We start from the raw sequence: 19,883 nt of genomic DNA, 5'->3' as shown, positions 1-19,883 counted from the left end.
CAAGGGCACATAATTCATCCTTCTGCCATAAAAGCAAATGGTTTATTCATTTGAAATACTGCATGTTTTAGAATTTAAGAGTTTGAGACTTCGATTCAAAAAAGTTCCAGTTCAAACCTGGACTTTGTTAACTATTTCCTGAAGGACTTGAGGCCAATTATGACCTCTTGGTCCCTTATCTGCCCAGTAGGTGTGTGGGACCATTGGGTTTGACAGTGTACATAAAGTGCTTTTCACCATACCTAACACATAGCACTCAATAAACCAGAGTGAGTATTATAACTTCTATCACTATTGAGCCAAATAGTGTTTCTGACAAAAGTACTGTGGAAATAGCACTGGATTGTGAATCAGGATTTTGAATTTCCATTTCCTACTATTGTTTAAGCATAGCACAAGTAGAATTTACTCTTAAGGTATTTTTCCCCACTTAACCTCTTGACATTTAAGTGTAAGAGTATTGTTTTAAACACAAGAGCGTTAGCCCGTTCGGGTTGCCAAAAATAGTACCACAGGTTGGGTAGTTTAAACAGTAGACATGCATTTTGGGAAGAACAGGTACAACACGTTGACCAATCAGTTTCCAGTGAGGTTTGCAGATGGTGTATCATCTCATTGTGTCCTTGCTTGATGGAGAGAGAAAATGCCCGAGTCTCTTCTTAGAAGGGTGATAATCTTTTTAGGTCTGGGCTCTATCTTATGACCACATTTAACCTTAATTACTTCTTTACACCAAATGCAGTTGCATGGGGTGGTTAAGGCTTTAATGTGTAAATTTTGGATGCAATTCAATCAGCAGCAAGCATATTCATAATTGTTATTTTAATGTTTCATTAACTATTTTTGTCATTTTTTGAGTTCTTCTTTGTCTTGGATATTTTATTTTCCAGATTTTTAAAGAATACTATAAATGATAGTAGTGTGTACATTTCTGAGTAACTGTTTTCTTCCTTGGGGTTAATTTAGTAAATTCTGGAGAAAATTCTTACTATGCTGAGGACTATGATTATCTTTATAGTTCCTAAAACAATCATCCATTGCCTTTTGAGAAACTTTTTATTTGCCATAAGCTCTGAAAGCATGAATCTCCACAATCCTATGAATTACCATTATCTTTGGCTTCTGCTAATTCCTTTACACACACTATTATTCATTTTATTCCACTTCTTTGATAGTGAGTAAAAGTGAAAGTTTTCAGTCTGTTTCTTTATGTGTAAAAACATCAATGTTAGATGTCCTTACTTTTATTTTTTTACTACTACAGAAGTACAGTGTAACATTATTCCTCTGTTTTATTTCTGTTTTTCTATAACTGGCAAGGCTAACCTAAAAGACAAGTACAGAATGATTCCGATTTAGTAATCATTAGAACAACATTTGCTATTCATTGTTTTGACTGAGTATTTACTTCCCAGGGAAAGAGATGTGGATTTATGCCCACCACAGGGATATTTGAGCAGCCCTTTTGTGACTTGACAGGTGAAAGTTGTTGATAAAAGTGTGTTTTATATTTTTCTGTTTTCCTCTGCCTCACAGGTTTTCCTGACATCTTTCAGTGCCCACCATTTCTGTGCTTTGCTATTTGCCCACCTTGTAGCTCTCCCAAAGACGCTTTGCACTAGACAGGGCTTCATACCACAAGTGTTCTCTCCATGTCAGGCTGATTCACTCAGTGCCGGGGTCTCAGACCGTAGTTAACATTGCAAGCTCATTCTCCCAAGGAGCCGAATGATGAATCTCTGTCAAGGGTCCTATATACATTTAAAAACATAGGAAGCTGAAGGAATGAATTAGAAATGACAGAATTTTGGACAGAGGGGAAGAATTAAGCCCTCTAAGAATTAGGTCTCTGAAAATGTCCATAAGCTTATTGTATGACACCTATTCATCCTCTGTTTCTTATCTTTAAAATATTTCTTGGAAATAATTTCAAACTTACTGAAAAATAAGTAGACCCATTATGTTAGTCTATTACTAACATTTTACCTTATTTGCTTGTTCTCTCTTTGTGGAACCAGGTGTTGAAACTAGAGCCTTCAAACTGATCTATATTTTAAGCACTTTTGATTTTGAGACAGGGACTTGCTTTGTTGTCCAGCCAAGACTTGAACTTGTGATCCTCCTGTCTCAGCCTCCCAAAGTGCTAGGATTACAGGTGTGCGCCATTGCACCCAGCATGAAATTTATGCACACACATGTGCATACACACACATGCATGCACACACTTTTTTTCATGATCCTTAAAAAGAAATTGCCTATAACACGGCCCTTTCCCCGTGAATACTCAACTGTAAGTTTCCTAAGAACGAAGACATTCTTTTAATGCTGTCACAGTAGAGTTACCTACTGTATGAATTCAAAATTGACTTGACTATCTTATCTAAACTGCCCACATTCTAATTTTATTGACATGGCACCCTTGATATTATTCTCCCTTCAGTACAGTTTCCAGGATAGAATCAGGCTTTGCCTATAGTCAGCGGGTCTCCTTGTTCTCCTTTAATGTGGAACATCTCTACCTTTCCTTCCCTTGACATAGTTACTTTCTGAGAAAAGTAGGCACTAGATTTACCTCCATTTGAATCCTGGTTTTACCACTGGGCCAAAGCAAGATACTTTACTTCTCTGAATCTCAGTCTTCTCATCTGCTAAATGGGAACAGTAATAAAACAAGGTGAGAATAGCAACAGATGAGAATAGTAATAGAATATTTTGCTACTTCAGTTAAATCATGCACAGCCCTAAGGATTCTAACAAGGTGCCTGGAACTAGTAAGTGATTGCCGTATTTGACTGATGTAATTATTAATGAGTTAATAGTTATTGTGATGTAATCAGTTTTGCCTCTGTCACTTGTTGTGTGACCTTGAGGAAGCTGTTTTCCTTGTAGAGAGCCAGTAGAGAGCCTCTAGAGTGCCAGTCCTTTCTCCTGCCACTGAAGGAAAGTACACGGGTAAAGCATTCACCTCGGTGCCTGTGCATGGAAGTATCAGTCAGCTCTGGTTCCCTTTCCTCTTCCCAACGCTGACTAGCCTTTTAGCAATAAAGCCTCCATTCCGCTAGCAGTGGCCCTCACCTGCAGAATTTCTGGAAGGATAATGCAGACTTTATGGATTCATAACAGGGCCAACACTCTTACAGTAGGTACAATCTTGGAAGAAATACACTAAATAGCAAAGATGGTAGCTTTTTACAGCAGACACTGGGAAACCTCATCCTCCCTGTGGATATTGTGCACCAAGTATATTTTGGAATAATCTTTTCTCTGTTGGTCAAACAAAATTCCATTGTGGGTGTAGCAGGTGTGGTGGAGATTTGCGGTGGGGAGTTGTTGTACTTCTAGGGTGGCTGTGATTCATTGTTGATCAAAATTAGAGTCTAGGGATCATGTGACCTTCATGTCATCATGGAAACTCTGATATGCGTGACTGCCCCGCACAGCTCTGTGTTGGCACCCTGTTCCTGGCATGTGTCCCCAGATCATCTCAGAGCCAGGTGTCAGTTTAGTGTCACCTCCTTGGGAAAGTCTCCCTGGGCTCTGAATCTGACACTGACCACTCTCCCCTTTGTAATTTCTCTATTTTTTTTCTCTTAGCACGATCTAGTAGTTAGCTGGCCTGGCTTATCAGTTTTATCAGTTCATCTGATTCTTGTCTGCTTTCCCCACTCTCTGTAAGCCACAGATGTCAGGGGACATTACCTGTGGTCCTCTCCATGAAATGCCCAGCCTATGATGTGATAGACATCATTTTCATTGGTCACCAGTATTTGTTGCCTCTATAAGTGAATCTTCTCCTAGTCTACTTCCTCTGTGATGATGAGATCCAGTGAAGGCAAATGATTACAGACTTTCATGCTTTGGGCCCTATCATGGTTTGGGGGGCACTTTGGGAACTCAAGAGGGCCTTTGTGGTGGCTGAGTTAGGACTAAGTTAACAAGATGATGGCATTTGATCCCAGGGAGCAGGAAGACCAGTCTTCTCTCTGAGATGTGATTTCTTCTTTTCCTTTCTTTCTTTTTTTTTTTTTTTTTTTTTTTGTCTTTTTGAAACAGGGTCTCACTATGCAGTTCAGGCTGACCTTGAGCTCACTTTGGAGCCCAGGCTGGCCTCAAACTCACAGCGATCCTCCTGCCTCAGCCTCCAGAGTCCTGGGATTACAGACGTGCACCACTACACCTGGCTTTCTTTTCCTTTCTTGACTACAACCTGTTCCCTATGCATGCAGTAACCCTGGAGATTGTCCAGAGGTCTTTTGTGAGATGTCTTCTTTAACAGGGGACATTCTCTGTCCAAAAGAGCTGCAAGCAGAGAAAAGGAATTTGTGGTGTGAAATGAGGTCATTGATTTGTTTACTCAAAGTCCTGAAACTCACCCAACATGAAGGAATGACACGGATGTGGTGGTTTAGAAAAGACATCTGCATGACACCAGCAGGCTCTCATTTTATACTACACAGCATTTGGATCCAGGGATTAGAGTTCTAATCCCCAGAATCCTACATGAGAGCTGTGTGACTTGGACAAATACTTTTCCTCTTTTGAGCATCAATTCCCTCATCTGTACAGCAGGCACAGTCCTCCCCTGTGAGGACTGAGGTCTATGCCCAAATAAAGCCCCCAGGTCAGTTCTCAGAAGTTGCCACCTTCAGCTTTTGGGGCTCAGGATGGAAGTTCTGGATCTCACCAGACCTGAGGGTATATCTGGGCTTGTCTTATAGGCTGCACGACTGTCAATAATGCACATCTCTTCTCTCAAGCCTCTCTCTTCCCATCTGTAAATTGATTATAATAATACAGTCAGCGCTCCATATATTTGGGGTTCTGTTATCTGAAGATTCAATCTGGAGTGAATCAAAAATATTGGAAAAATATTTGCACTTGTGCTGAACATATATAGACGTTTTTCTTGCCATATTCCCTAAAAAGTACAATACAACAGCCACTTTTGGAACATAGACATTTTTGTTTGTTTGTTTGTTTTCCCATACCGGGAATTGAACTCACGACCTCGCACTTGCCAGGCAGGCGCTCTGCCACTGAGCTAAATCCCCAGCCCAGGAACATAGACATTGTATCACATATTGTAATCATCTAGAGATGTTTAATCTTTATGGGAGGATGTGTGTAGGTTATATGCAAATTATTATACCATTTTATCCCAGAGATTTGAGCATCCATGGATTTTGACATGCACAAGGTGTTATGGAAATAATTATATATATAAAAACATATATATTACAGTAAGGTAATTATTGCTATTTAAAGTCTTATAAATTTAGTGAGTTTTTTTAGAAGGGGTCTCACTATGTAGTGCAGGCTGGCCTTGAACTCACTAATGTAGCCCAAACTGGCCTTAAACTCACAGTGGTCCTCTTGCCTCAGCCTCCCGAGTGCTGGAATTACAGGGGTATGCCATCATACATGGATTAAAGTCTTGCAGCCTTAGATTCTGCCCACTCAGACAGAAATAAAGTGACTGGTGTGACTGGGTCTAATATGATCCCTAACCCCCTAAGTAAAAGAACAGATCTGTCAGTTGACCAAAGTCACAAAGTTGTGACCTCATACGTTGTCAAGATCCTGTGTAAGAAAACAATTGACAACTGACCTTTAGCATTTGGGGAGGAGGTAGGTATAGTGTTGTAAGGTTAGATCCTAAGAAACAATGGGAGTCACCTCTGTCCACTTTTGCTTGGCTACATTTTTCCAACTTCTCATTGCCCATCAGAGCATGACCCAGCATAAACCATCCGCACACTCAATGTTTACCGTATTTCCTCTGGAAGCCAAGCCAGCGACGGCACAGACCCCTTCTGAGATGGGATAATCCAGCATGGTCTGCCTCAGAAAGCCTCTCCTTCTGAAGAAATCTGTTGTTTGGTGCATCTGTGGACAGAGTTACGTAGGTGACCTGTGGCTCAGAAAGGCAGGCTAGAAGTGACCTTCTATTATTTGCTTCCCTGGGTTTGTTTGCAAGAACACAGACACACAAGTGGCCACTGACAGTGTGTGTTCCAACACCATATACCAGGCATATTTTGCTCAGAAACATACCCTGTTAGTTGTTGAAACCTTTTTTGCGTTCCCTGAAACAAATGACACTATGGTGTATTTTCTTTTGGGGGTCAGTAAATAAAAGTCTCTTATGTTGACAATGATAATATTATATTCTACAATCTATTTGCATTTCTCTTTCTGTGGATTTTATTGCTTGGTATAAATCCCCAGTATGAGGCACATTAAACTTCACATAGGGCCAGACAGCTATGTGTGCAAGATGCTACCTGCATAAATTGGGTTTTTCCTGGATATGGAGGGGCAACACATAGAGAAGAAGAAACGCATACGTGTGTGCAGGTTTGGGCACATGCACACGAAGCCTGGAGGGATTCCCTTTGGATCACAGTCAAAATGGACTTACAAGAGGGATTCGGTATGAGCACATACTTCTCCCGATGTACTACACACGGCCCACCCCTACCAGCCAGGGTCTCTGGAGAGCGATCAGCACCTGCTTCAGCTCTGGCCAAAGCTGTTTTTTTGGCCTGTGTGAAGGGCAGAAAACTAGAATGGGGACACAGGAGCATCTCAGAGACTTGTGGAGAAGTCGCGTCTCCTACCACTTTCTGTGAGTCTGCTGAACGTCTTCTCAGCACAGAAGCGTCTTTCCCAACATGCAATCAGGAGCTGCTGAGACACATCATGGCGCAAGCTTGAACCAGAATTAATGTTAACCTTTGACCATCCACTCATCACTTCTGTGTGCCACTCACTGGGCTAAGCACCATCTCACTTAACTCTCACAACTATCCTTCAAGGTAGGTGCTACTGTTATCGTCATTTTACAGATGCGAAAACTGAGGCCTGAAGTTCCACAACTAATAATTTGTGGAGTAGGAATGCAACCTCTAGGCAAAGATGGCTGTAGTTGTTGGTGGCAGGAGAAAATATACTGGGTTTGCCTCGAGAAGTCATCAGTGGTGGCCACAAAACCACTTGTACAGCTTGCCTGGTCCTGGCAGGAATGAAAATATAAAGAATTGCTTTATATAAAAGTATTTAAACATGATTGTAATGGGATGAATACATTTTTGAGCATAAATTTGTATTTGTAACATTTTCTACTTTAATCAACTTTGACTTCTTTATTAATCCAGTGACATTTCCTACGTGTATGAATGAGAGCATATCAAGCAGGTACATCTAACAATCTTTGGCCCAAATGAAGGATTTGAAAGTAACTTCTTCCCCAAATCTAGGAAGAGCAGGAAGTCCCCACTTCAGCTGTTTAGGAGAAAGCCTCAGAAGGTGGAGTTTGTGCTACTAGGTTAGGCTAAGCAAATGTACTTTCAGATACTCAGTGTTTAAAGGCAAAGTTCTGTGGCTTGTATTATTAAAATCATAAAATGGTTATCTACTCTGTTTTAGGCCCATTTATCCTTTTTGAGTGTAAGAAATAGACTGTCAGTTAGAGGTATAGGTGGAAGGTGATTACTGGCCTTGAACTCACTATGTAGCTGAGGTTGGCCTCAAACTTGAGGCAATTCTCCTGCCTCAGCCTCCCAAGTGCTGAGATTATGGGTGTGCACCACCATGCCTGGCTGAAATGCTTGCTTTCAAATTCAATTTTAAGTATGGCATGAGTGCATGAAATCATCCCTTTTATTTTAAAGGCAATTGAATTCTATTTCCCTCTAGAAAAGTCAATGTTTTTAGAGCTTGGTTTCTCAGTGGGTGATTTTCTAAGGTGGGAATGTCAGTATGAAACAGATGAGTGTGGCAGTGACATTCAGGACAGGGGTGGTCAGGACTGACCTCCGCTGGTGAACAGACTCCACCAGCCAACCTTATAGAACATATTGATTTCACTGTATTTTCACTTGACACACCAGTGGAATGTCCACACCTTGTCCTTGGGCTGCTGGAGCACAGGAGAGCTGGATTTCTGTCCAGAACTGTGTCACTGTACTGCGTCAGAGCATTAGTAGTGGTCAAAGGCAAAACCTAGAAACATGGGCTTAGTCCAGCTCTGCAAGTGTCAGACACACAAGAATGGAATTTAGGTGGCGTTTAGGTGGGACTTTATTTATTTATTTATTTTGGTCTTTTTTTTTTTTTCTCTTTTTTTTTTATTTTAAAGATAAAAGGAGGGAAACATTAACAGACATACAACATTTTACAACATATCACAAGCACAATACAGACAATACAGAGTTACAAACAAAGTGGTAGGGAATTAACAATGGTGGTTGTATTACATATTGATATCTTCAAAGTGGCTTCTCATGAAAACAGATATAGACATGCAATACTGGTCAACCAAAGACTCATTGATAGTTTCTTTCAGCATAGAAATAGAAGACAGAAGAACAACCATGTTATCTATCCTGTGTATACATACATACAAAATTTCTCCTTTGTTCCCTTCTCTTTTCCCACATCCCAGAAGCCCTTTACTCTTCAGTGGTTTCCTCATTTCACAGTGTCTATCATACCTCCAAGTTTAAATTAACTCTTTCAAGTTTTACACTATTGACACAATGCGGTGCTTGCACATGTATGTTTGATTTATTTCACTTATGAGTATGGTTTGAGAAAGAGTCTCATTATGCAGTTCAGGCTGGCCTTCAATTCACATTGTAGCCCAGGCTGGCTTCAAAGTTGCAGCAATCCTCCTGCCTCAGCCTTCCAAGTGCTGTGATAACAGGCATGAGCCACCATGCCAGGTGGGACTTTAAATAAAAGTGAGTCCCAATAGTGATTATCCTTCCAACTCTAATCTTTTCTAAGCACATTAATGACAAAGTCTGTTTTATGTTTTTGTGTCTTAAACTTTTTTATCATATCTGTTTTTGAAATAAAGACAGATTAGGCCTTTATCTTGGGCCTTTAGAAAGTAACAGTTTCTGATTTGGATGTAATGGTTTTATTTTTTTTAATTTTTTTTTTTTTTTTTACAATAACCCAGATGTATAGCAGTTTTAGAGATAGGATGAAAATGTCATTTGAAAACAAATCAGTTTAGTTTTTATTTCTCTCCTACCTGATGGTGTTCATGGACATGTATGTGGCAAAACTCACCAACACAGCATATAAACTGCCAGAGTTTGAGAAGCACCAGTTTAGCAGGCAGTTAGAGGAACTGGGCTTCTCTTGTACTCCTAGGGATGACTGCCATTCATTGGAAGACTGTGTTTGAACAGAGGGGGCATAGGCATTGTGTCAGAACTAAGTTTTAATCTTCTTCTTGCCCTCCCTGGCTGTGTGCCTTAGTCACCTTGAGTTGCTGTTTGCTAATTTGTAAAGTGAGTCTTGAACAACGCACGGCAGCAGAGGACCTTCAGTCCTTGAGGTAGGGTGTGGTTAATACTCTTGAGCTGCAGGCTCTGTGCCTCCAGGTCAACTGACTTCTGCTTTCTTATTGCCCGGGCTCTAGGTTTGCCTCTGAGAGGAGGGGAAAGTGGAATATACTCTGCCCCGCAGTCTGCTGAAGAAATGTACTCCTGGGGCCTGAAAATCAAGTGAAGCCATCTGGCTTAGACAGCTCAGCAGCATGAAGATCAAAGTCACGTGTGAGCTTTGTGCACCGGCAGCTTTTCTTCATCTCAGGCTACAAATCTTTGGCAATCCGAGGCAGGCTCTGAATTAAGCTTAATTAAAATTCAGTCTTAATTAGGGCCATTACTTAAAACCAACTCTTATGTAATAAAGCTGTGTAATCATAATTAAGCCCCAGGAATGGAATTAGGAAGCACAGAATGCAAAAGCCAAACATGCATGTGCCTGATGCTGATGGAGGCAGTGACAGTGACTTCTTGAATTGACAGAATTTTTAAATAACCAAAGACCGGTGAGTGTGCTCTTGACCCCACCTGCAGGCCCCAAGCCGGTGCACCTAATCCTGGCAGAGTAGGAAGATCTGGCATTTGAGTTGAATGTGGAAGAGGCTGTTAGGTTTTAATTCCAGAGCTGTGGAAGAGAAAAACAGAGCACATTCTTCCCCATTCTATTGGTTGACTTAGACTTCCAGTTTCCTTACACATAAGTCTTGGGGTTCATTTCCAGAAGGAGTAGAGGGATGTATAAGCATCTGCACCCAAAAATCAACTGCTTCCAGTTTGAGTCCTGAATTGTTCAGGGCTGCCTCATGGTTCTTATGCAGCATATGGGAGCTGACTGTACGCCGGGCACTGAACTGGGCTCTCACTGAGTTTTTTACCCAAGTGCCACCGGTCAGGAATTATTAGTCCCATTTTGCAAATGAAGAAGTTGAGGCACAGAGAAGCAAAGCACAATAGCTCATTGGCCAAAGGAAAATATAGCCTGTGATCCCATATTGGGTGTTCAGTTCACTCTATCAACTCCGCACTCTGCCAGAGATACCATCTAGGCCAGGTGCCTCCCAGACAGCTTCCACCCATAGCAGGGTCAGCACAAAGGTTGGTCTTTTCTACACCTAAACTTAAAACTAAATGTTCCTTTGGAGCCAGAAAGGTTCAGCAGTTCACATTCTCCGAACAGCGTCAGGCCCATGCAGTGATTCTCCTCACTGGCATTAACTCTGCTTGCATGCACCTAGAGATGCGGGGGGACATCATTGCTTATGGAGGTAAGCTCTTACATTGGATGACAGTGTGGAGATGGAGAGAAATTTGGCCTGAGTCTGTTGTTCACGAAGCTTTCCATCTCCGACTTTAAATATCAACTTCCGGTGATGCACACAGAGTCACTGTGACTGGGTGGTTCTGTGTTCAGTGTTAATCAGTGAATGCAAAGATTGCAGTCCTATTACAGTTTTTAAAAATCTGTATTAGCGTTTCCTCATGTGTCAGTGTAGCAGGAACCTTAACTGGGACAGAAAGCCTGGTCCATTTCCTCAGCCCAGGAGGCCCTGAGAGTTGATACGGACATTCTTTACTATGGGCTCAGCTATACATTTGGAGCTTTGCCTCTCCCTGGAAAGGCCCATGGAGGGGTCAAAGGTTCTTGTGTCACTGTCCCACAGGAAGGTGGATGGCTAGAGGATGGATTTGCTTGGATAGGAAAGCTACCCAGTACTGACCTGGCATGGCCCTGAGCTCTGCTGCTTTGGAGTGGAGGGTAAGTTGTGGTGAGCAGGCGAACTTGTGGCCAGCTGGGGTTCCCCAGGATCCCAGGGGCTCTGCTCCGCAAGTGAATAGTGGCTGCTTCCCAGGGTCCGTACTGCATTGCCCCACTTCTCAATTCCAGGACACTCTTCCTGTGATATTTTATGCAAATACCTACCATAACGTTGCTCCATAAAGGTCCTACTTAAATGCAAACCTCAGTGCCAGAGGGTGCCTGCGGCGTGAGCTAATGTCACACTCTGGGGCTGACCCCCAAATGGTGAATGGTTGGCTTACACCGCTCATAGACACTGGCTCCTGACCTGAGGAGGCCATGGTTCTTCTCCCAGCGTGACTTCTTTGTCCTTCAACCCTGATAGCATTTGCCTTTATTTACACTAAATAGAGCCAGCCCCACTTGTGGGTTCCTGTGTTTTGGGCAAGCCCAGCTGGAGGTCCCCACAGCCAGTCCCAGCAAGGAGCTGCCACCCTGGTGGCGGTCACACGCAAGGTTCTCCCTGGCGGAGCAGCTCTTCCAAGAGTTTAGCAAACACTTTGTGTCCCACAAAACATGTGAGGTAATGTTTATACAACACCGGTCTGCCCCTTTGAGCAGGCTGTGGGGGTGCCGGCCTGACCCAGTAGCGCTCATGGTGGCCGCACTTTCCTCACCCACCTTAAATTCCCCCGGTTTTCCTCCTGCTGCCCTTCGTGGGCTGGGAAACGTACTCATGCTTTTCCCCACAGCAGACGAGCCTGGGAGCGGGGAATAAAGTACCACTGACCCTCTCACAGCCTTCCCTGTCTCCATTCTTCAGGGTACATTCACAGTACGATGGACCTTGTTTTACATAGAAAGAAACTGAGGCAGAGAACAACAAGGCATCTGGGCAAAAGCTATAAAGTAGATTGGTAGCTGGGCTGCGAATTGAGGGTCCTACCTCTAAAGTCACCCTCTGAACTGCTATATCTTAGGTAGTTGTTTATTTAAAGACCTCGGGTTTTGTTTACAGATGGAAGGAAGGAAGGATGGAAGGTGGATGGATAGATCGATGGACAAATAGCTATATATATGAGATAGCTGGACAAGTGAAGTGGTTAGAGACGGGACTGTGTATGTAGGTAGATATATAGAAAGGTAATTATATAATTCTATTAGAATACATAAGAAACTGCTTTTGGAAAAAGAATAAGGAGTTTGGTGTGTGTGTGTGTGTGTGTGAGAGAGAGAGAGAGAGACTGAGAGAGAGAATTACTTTTATTGATTGTTCCATGCTCCCTCTGAAATGTTGGAAGGCTGTGCATGTACACAAATTGGTTTTTAAATCTTTTCTGCTTCTTTGCCCTCTTTCGCAGTGCCTCTGTCCACAGGCGAGGTCCGCTGTGGGAGAGTCCTTGTGGGAGTCTACAAAGTCATTGCCCTGCGGAAACCTACTCGCTCAATGACCCAAATCCATCGGATGCTCTCAGGTGCATGGGTGGTGCAGCATGGAAGGTAGAAGAAGCTCAGATTTTGGAGTCTTGAGACTGGCCCCAGGGCTGCTCCAGTGACCTTGACTCCTGATCCAATGACCAGAGGACCTCGGCAATGGCAGCAGCCAAAATGTTGTTTCGCATTTAGAAATGTGATGAATTGGAAACCAACTGCAATCTCAACAGCTTGGAGCTGGTTAAGTGATTTTGAGCTTATGTGGCTAGTACAACAAATCACAAATCTATCTTTTCTACACCCAATATTAGCGTGAAACAAGCGAGCAGATCCTTTATGCAGTTAGGGTTCCTCAGAATGGAATATGCAGAATTCAAGTCAAAATATGCCAAAATGTTAGCAATTAACTCTGTATATATAGCTAGTATTATTTTTCATATTTGCAATGTATAAACGTGATTTTTATTATAAAATAAACCCTTATCTGGAATAGTCTCTTAGATCAAGTGCAAGAACATAAATATGAGCATAGGGCAAGTGGAAGAAAATAAAGCAAAATGATACCTTTGGGTGGTAGGATCAGAACATTTTTGCCTCCCATCTTTATAGTTTTTGAATTTTCTGTGTTTACTTTTACAATGGGTATTAATACTTAACATGATTTTAAAAATGAGTGAAGAAGGAAACAGTGGTCAGTTTTGGTTCAGGCAAAACTTCAGCCTCTCCAAAAGCCCCACAAGTCAAATGTTTGATGTTTTCTGCACCTATAAACCATGCACATCATTTGGCACTGAGGAAGTAAGGGTGAGGAAATATAAAAGTGAAGGAAATGCAAGCACTTTAATCAAATAAATCACAGGCCTGCCGGGGAGAAAAGAACCTTCATTATACAGTTCAAATTGCAAAGTCTTAATCCTAGAAGTTTATTTGTTAAGAGTAATAGTAATAAAAGTGACAATATATTGAATTTCAAAGCTGCCTCAGTTGGGAAGAAACTCATGTCTGTTTCTTAACCGTGCTGGATCTGATCCTCAGTTTGCTTTTCTGTAAAGGTAAACTACCTCATAATGTCACTGTGAGCATTAAATGAAACTTGTGCAGAAAGGGCTGGGTAAGGCTACCTTCATCACGAATCACATTGTCATTGCTATGTCTCAGGTGTTTGGGGCCAGCCACCCACAAGCCATGCTTTCCCAGCTGTGGCTGGGGTTTGGACTCACATTTACCTAATTCCAAAGCCATTCATTCCACTGATGCTGCGTGCTACAGATGCTGCACTTACCCTCCACACCAAACTGAAATTTGTTCTCAGTCTCACCTTTCCCTTCTTTATGATCTTGCCAGAAAAAAAGGCAAATTTCTATTCAAAGGTTAGAGGAGAAACGAATTTTCTTCAAAGAACCTGAGAGGAAGACGGATGCTTCTCTTCATGCAGGACGCTGCAGTGTTGCCTGCAGTTTTGCAGTGTCTTTTGCTGTAGAAGATGCACTCTGAAGCCTGCGCTGGTGACATAGCATCACTTGGCTTGTCCTTCACTATAAATGTGACAGGTTTTGCCTCCTAAGCACTTATGTTAGTTTACTCTGGCTGAAGGGCAGACCATTGTGGATGGAGAGCAAAAGAGAGTTTAAAGAAGGGGCAACATGTTTAAAAAGAAAGCAAAGCACCTGGGCAGCAAATGCCAAGCAGTGTGAGCCACAGATAGAAGGCAGAGGTTAGATCACACTTGTTTATTGAGAAGACCTGGTACAATAAGGCTACTGTGCAGGTAGGACAACTCACAGAAGTTGATTGACAAGCTGAAGGACCTATTATGAAAGCAGTGACAAGAGGAAGAAGTGGGATTTGATTTGCTCCCTGGCAGTGAGTTTCTTGCATTCTCAGGAGTGGGAGCCATATTGAACAATATGGAGGTCAAGCCTCCTATCCTTTCCATCAGAGCTTCAGTTTGAGGAGAAGAATTAAATTATTCCAGATTCATCATTCATTAGATGACTGGAACAGCACATAATTGAATCCTGAAAAAAATCTATTTGTCCATTCATTTCTTCCTTTAGTCATTTAGAATTGTTCTTCTGCATCAAATAATTTATATTCAGTACTGCTGAAATTTTTGGAGGGCTACCCAACTTGGTAACACTGTAATCTCAAGAACCTACAAGTCAGAATAAAGGTGATAAGACTACTAATTCCACAGTGTTAATCCACCAGCAAAGTTCTTCCTCAACTCCTACGACTCCTTAAACCATTTCAATAGACTTCACATTTATTATGAGAAAAATGTGAACTCTTATCTAAAACTAATTTTCCCTATAGGGAGAGCCTTTGCTCATCTCCTAAAACTCATCTCCTACCACTCCTTTCCTTCTTCTGCTCTAGTTCCATTGCCCTTTCTTTCAACGCTTCTCAGAAGATTCTCTTCAACCACAGGGCCATAGCACATGCTACCCCTTCAGCCCAAGTCATCATTTCTGGTTCATGCCTGCTTATTGCTGTAAGCTCAGATTAATACTAATTCCTTGGGAAGTGTTTCTCAGTCCAGCTGAATGACCACGTCTTTATTACACACTCTCGTACTCTATGTAACATCTCTCATAGCCCTTGTCTAGTTATAATTATTTTTCATTTATTTATACAAGGACTACATTAATAGCTATCTTTCCATACCAGACCAAAACGCCCACAAAAGCAAACACTGTTTTTAGAATAATTTCTTTAATATAATTTACTTGTAATAAACATACACATTTTAGGTGTACTTTTCAATAAATATTGACGAATTTCTGCAAAAGCTTACATACATGTTTATTACCACAATCACATGTGGAATACTTCCATCTCTCCCTCAAATCATGCTGTGCTTCAGGCAGCTGCTGATCTGCTTTTTCTCCTTACTGATTGGATGTCTTTTCTATAATTTGATATAAATAGGATCATATGGTCTTTTATGTCTGGCTTCTCCCACCCAACATAATGTTTTTGAATCATCCATGTGGTGTGTGGGATTACAGTCTGTTCCTTTTAATTGCTGAGTAATGCCGTTCACATTGTTTCATTGGAGTTACCACTATCCCTTCAGGCAGCCTTCAGCTTCTCGGGGCAGGAGCCACGTTTTCTGATATTTCCAGTCCTTGGCATAGGTCTAGGCAAATAGGTGGCCATTGGAAGGGACATATCCCATCTTCCCTGATCCAGAGCATGTGAGGGATCACTTTACACACTAAGCAGTCAGCCTGACACACACAGGCTTCGTTTGCATGCTTCACTAGTGTCTTAGCTACTTTTCTGTCATTGCTGAGACAAAATACGCAACACTCAGAATTAAGGAAGTAAAGGTTTATTTAGCTTACAGTTTGTAGAGATTTCTATAATCAGCTGGCTCCAAGGCAGGGTCGCAGGGCACAGGGGCAACACTTTAAGGCAGCACAAGACAGCAAAAGCAGCAAGAGCAAAAAGGGGAGGGAAGCAAGCCTCTTTCCCTCCCTTACATTGTAGGCAAACTACCCGCCCCAGGGCAGGTGTAGCACTCACACCCATAACCCCAACACTGGACCATGAATCAGTCACAAATTCTAGAAGCCCACCCTATGACTGCATGAGGCTTTGAGGGGATATCCAGACACAAACCATAGCAACTAGTTAAACTTCTGAGTCCAGGATCCCTAAGAATACTTGCTTTCCTTTAGAACTACTCATGCTTTCCAGAGCCAGAGAGTAGGGTTGTGTGGGCAATGATGATAGGCAAATCCTTCTAACATGTTGAAGTTGGACTTCCTTATCTGTTGAATGGAGACACTGATATCTACCTCGAGGGTCATAAATTGAATTCAGGTATATGAAAGTGTTGTGTGAAGTAGAAAATGCAGTATTGCACAGTGAAAATTAATTCCATTATTTAATTGCATCTCCTTCTGGATTAGCTACTTGTGTTACATGAGACATGTAGACCTTCACTTTCTTTCCCATCAGATGAGGATGAACTAGTGATCACCAAGGTGCCTTTCATCTTGAACCATCGTCTAGTCTAGGGTTCTGGAATGCTAGAAACAAGGCAGATCTGGTTTTCCAGCATGGGAAAAATTGGGGTGCTTTAAAAGAGAACAATCTGTTTCTCTGAAATTTCTCTTCTTTAGTAAAGGAAACCATCTCCAGTTTCCAGAATAAGCCAATGTTTTTGCATCATGAGGTTTAACTCTGTAGCTATTTCCAAGAACATTAGGGAAAATAACAGAGCGCCTGATGTCCACGTGTGCTAACTGGTGGCTATGAAGCATGTCCTTTGCTCGGAACTGATCTTTGATAGGAATAAATGTGTCCAATTTATTGTGGAGTGGGAAAAGTATTCCATTTTTAAGCCAGTAATTTAGTTAAATCCACCTGTTCATGGGCGGTGTCATTCAGGCAACAGAGGAGTTTTGAGTGCCTACACTGTGTTCAGTGCTTTATCTATAGTGTCACCCCCAGTAGTTCTATGATAGAGGTAGTAAGATGGAAAATGGGCTCATCCCATGCGGCTAGACATGTGTCCTCCATTGGTAATGGCCAAGTTAGGGCTAGAATCATTGGTCCTTCCCAGTGTGACACTCTGGATTAGCCCCAAGTGGTGCAAAGATGATTCAGGTACACCCAAATTCTGTATGGCGGGGAAAAGAAGACAGTAGCTTCATCTTTACTAGAGAGAAACCTGAGAATGTTACAATGCCAGGAACTTACCATCAAGTTCAACTCCTTGACTTTAGCAATGAGCAGATGGAGGTCCCCAGAACTTCTCATCTGCCCAGGAGACAGTGGCAGTCCAGGAAGCTGGAACTGTTACCCAGACCACCAATTCCCAAGTTAAAGATTTTCATAGTGCAACACATATAGGGGAGAATGGGGACTAGCACCAGGAACAAGGAAGGGGAGAATTAAGAACAAGACTATTTCCAAATCACCCCTCCCATGTGTCCCAGCTTTGGAGTAAAGAAGAATACTAGGAACAGTCAGTGGAGACATTTCATAAATAGTATTTTAAATTAGCATGATGCTATTGTTCTTTTCCTATTATCTCCTGCAGACCCAAGGGCAAATTTCAATAGGATAATTTTGTGAGGTGCTCATAGTAAGCCCTCAATTAAGATCCCATGGAACCTTCACTCAGTAAGACCCAACAGCTAATTTGGAATTTACCCATTTTTTTGGTTCTCAGTGGAACCAAAGATTCTACTTCCTATTCTATCCCCAGTTCCCCTTGCATTTTAAGATCCTGATTAGTTTTTCAGTTGTCTTTATTCACCAACCACACAGGTTTCTTCCTATCAAAGGGACCTGTGTAAACAACCTCACTCTTACCTCAGTGAGAGCAGACATTTCCCAGTGTCAGGAAGTTCGTTACGGCTTAATAATCATAAGCTGCTATCCTTTCTACTAGCCCAGTGATGCTCCAGGAGCCCCTTTGACCATAAACCAAAAATAGTCTATTTCAGCATCACCAACATTTGTGCCAGACTGAGACTGTGGTGTGGCTCTAGGCACCTTTTGCATCAGGATCCAGGACCAGAGTGTTCCACTGTGTGTCACTCACTGTCCTGTGCCTCACGTTCTGAATAGAAGTAGGCTTCCTTTGTGCAGAGACTTGGGTTTTGTCTCTGCCAGGACCATAGTGCTGGGCAGTGACTTAGGGAAGCTGCCGTGCAAGTCAAGTGGAGACGACAGAAAACCAAGAAAAGATGAAGGAGAAGCTTGGAGAGAGACAGGGAAAAGAGAATGATGCGTGATGACAAACAGTAAATTGAACTTACAGGAAGTAGGAATTGGTGGTGATGAAGGACGAGGGTCTCTTGTTACATACGCCTGGTTGGCAACCTGCCTGTGCTTTTCAAAGGTGACTCGGACAAATCACCAGCTCTCTAGGAGCCTCAGTTTTCTCTTTTGTGCGGTGAGGACAGTAATAGTTCCTCCTTCAGAAGTTTGTCTTCAGAGAGGACGCAATGAACTGATATTTGTACAGCACAGTGCCTTACTCATAATAAACTCTCAACACTAAGCTAGACTAGTTGTAATTATTCTCTTTGGTTGGTCATGTAACTCCTTAGCTCCCTCAAACTCTGTGTGTAGCTGGTATCATCATGATTCCCATGTACAGATAGAGAAGTCAAGCGGGGAGCAGTTGAATCACTCCAGTGTGTAGATCCTTTCCTTTGTACTCTGTTACCATCCAGGTAGGTTTTAGCGAGGCTCCGGGTACCCCGGCTTCATTTTCCCCAGGTTCTTCAGAGCATCCATAAGCTCAGGAGCAAAAGTTTCAATATATGCCCTCTAGAGGGCAGCGTGAGCCTGGAAAATTCTCGTTGTCTTTGGGAACTGGCTGAGCTGGCTGCAAGAGGCTATCTAAGGCTGTCCTGCTGGGCCCACATTGTAGTTGAGGTCTGGACTTCGGCTTCAACAATGAAGGGACCAGAGGGGGACTGATTTAGGACGGGTGGCCTCCCCTGCAACCTCTTTTGACCGCTATTCCATTCTGCTTAGTAAATAGGGGCTGGTCTGGTCCAGGCCATATAGGGCATTAATGGTCCGTTCTCAGTCCTCCACAAAATGGCGGAGGTAATGCAGCCTGGGGAGTGGGAGAGTGGGGAGGATGTGGTGCCTCAAAACTGGCCAAGAGAGTGCTTCCTGAGGCCACAAAGACAACTTAGGACCCAGCTCATTTCTTAGGGCTGCACACAGACCCTCTGTCTTCTGCTCATCGTGTGGTTCCGGAGCCACACAGACAAATTCCCGGGCCCTTCCCAAGTCCCTGAGTCAGACCAGTAGAGGTCATTTTCACCAGTAGTGGTCTAGAGGGTTTTTGTGCAAACTTACATCTCACAGCTTCTGTTCTGGTAACAGAAAGAGCTGATAGAAGGCGCCAGAAAGGAGGAATGTGGTCATTTACTGACTGCTCCTTCCTGGGCCCTGAGCTAAGTGCTCCATAGATGCTGTTGTATGTGTTTCCCCCTTCGCATTATTCCTGTACCTGTTCTTTAGGACAGAACACTGGACTGAGACAGACAGGTGAAGTGACCTGCTGAAGGGCACACTGCAGTCAGTACTTGCCACAGGATCAGAGCTCAGAGCTCTCTGGTTTTAACACTTGACAGCTTTCCTTCTCCGTGTAATCACGCCTGGGTCAGCAGGGCTGGTGCGCAGCACATGGCCAAAGAAAGGAGCCAGGAAATCCCTTGCCTTCAAGAGCGGCATCTGCCTTGGACCCCTTACTTTGGGGCCTGGGATACAGCAAACACTAAAATGCTTCAGTCTTTTTTTTAACATCTGAGGTAAGCCATCTATTTTCCCTCCACCCTGGCCTCTGCTAGAGATGGCTCAGATACCCTGATGGGACCACATGC

At 42.7% G+C, this 19,883-nt stretch overlaps 2 long non-coding RNA genes across 3 annotated transcripts; one reads left to right on the top strand and one right to left on the bottom strand.

Moving 5' to 3' along the window:
- Positions 1-1,212: 1,212 nt before the first annotated feature.
- On the bottom strand, positions 1,213-4,012 carry LOC106147463. The gene is made up of 3 exons (XR_001232382.1): positions 3,700-4,012; positions 2,573-2,648; positions 1,213-1,751 (listed from the first exon to the last, which is right to left on the bottom strand). It is a non-coding gene; the product is annotated as an uncharacterized LOC106147463 (long non-coding RNA).
- Positions 4,013-6,215: 2,203 nt separating this feature from the next.
- Positions 6,216-13,483, top strand: LOC102015809. 2 transcript variants are annotated; one of them, XR_001232380.1, is made up of 3 exons: positions 6,216-6,818; positions 9,437-11,100; positions 12,444-13,483. It is a non-coding gene; the product is annotated as an uncharacterized LOC102015809 (long non-coding RNA). The 2 variants fall into 2 exon arrangements; XR_259702.2 differs by having other exon boundaries at positions 6,217-6,818; positions 9,437-13,483.
- The last annotated feature ends 6,400 nt before the right edge of the window (positions 13,484-19,883 follow it).

Source organism: Chinchilla lanigera, unplaced genomic scaffold, assembly GCF_000276665.1.
Source record: "Chinchilla lanigera isolate Chin_1 unplaced genomic scaffold, ChiLan1.0 scaffold00007, whole genome shotgun sequence".
NCBI lineage: Eukaryota > Metazoa > Chordata > Mammalia > Rodentia > Chinchillidae > Chinchilla > Chinchilla lanigera.
The sequence above is the reverse complement of the archived record's forward strand: the minus strand, read 5'-3'. Positions and strand labels throughout refer to the sequence as shown.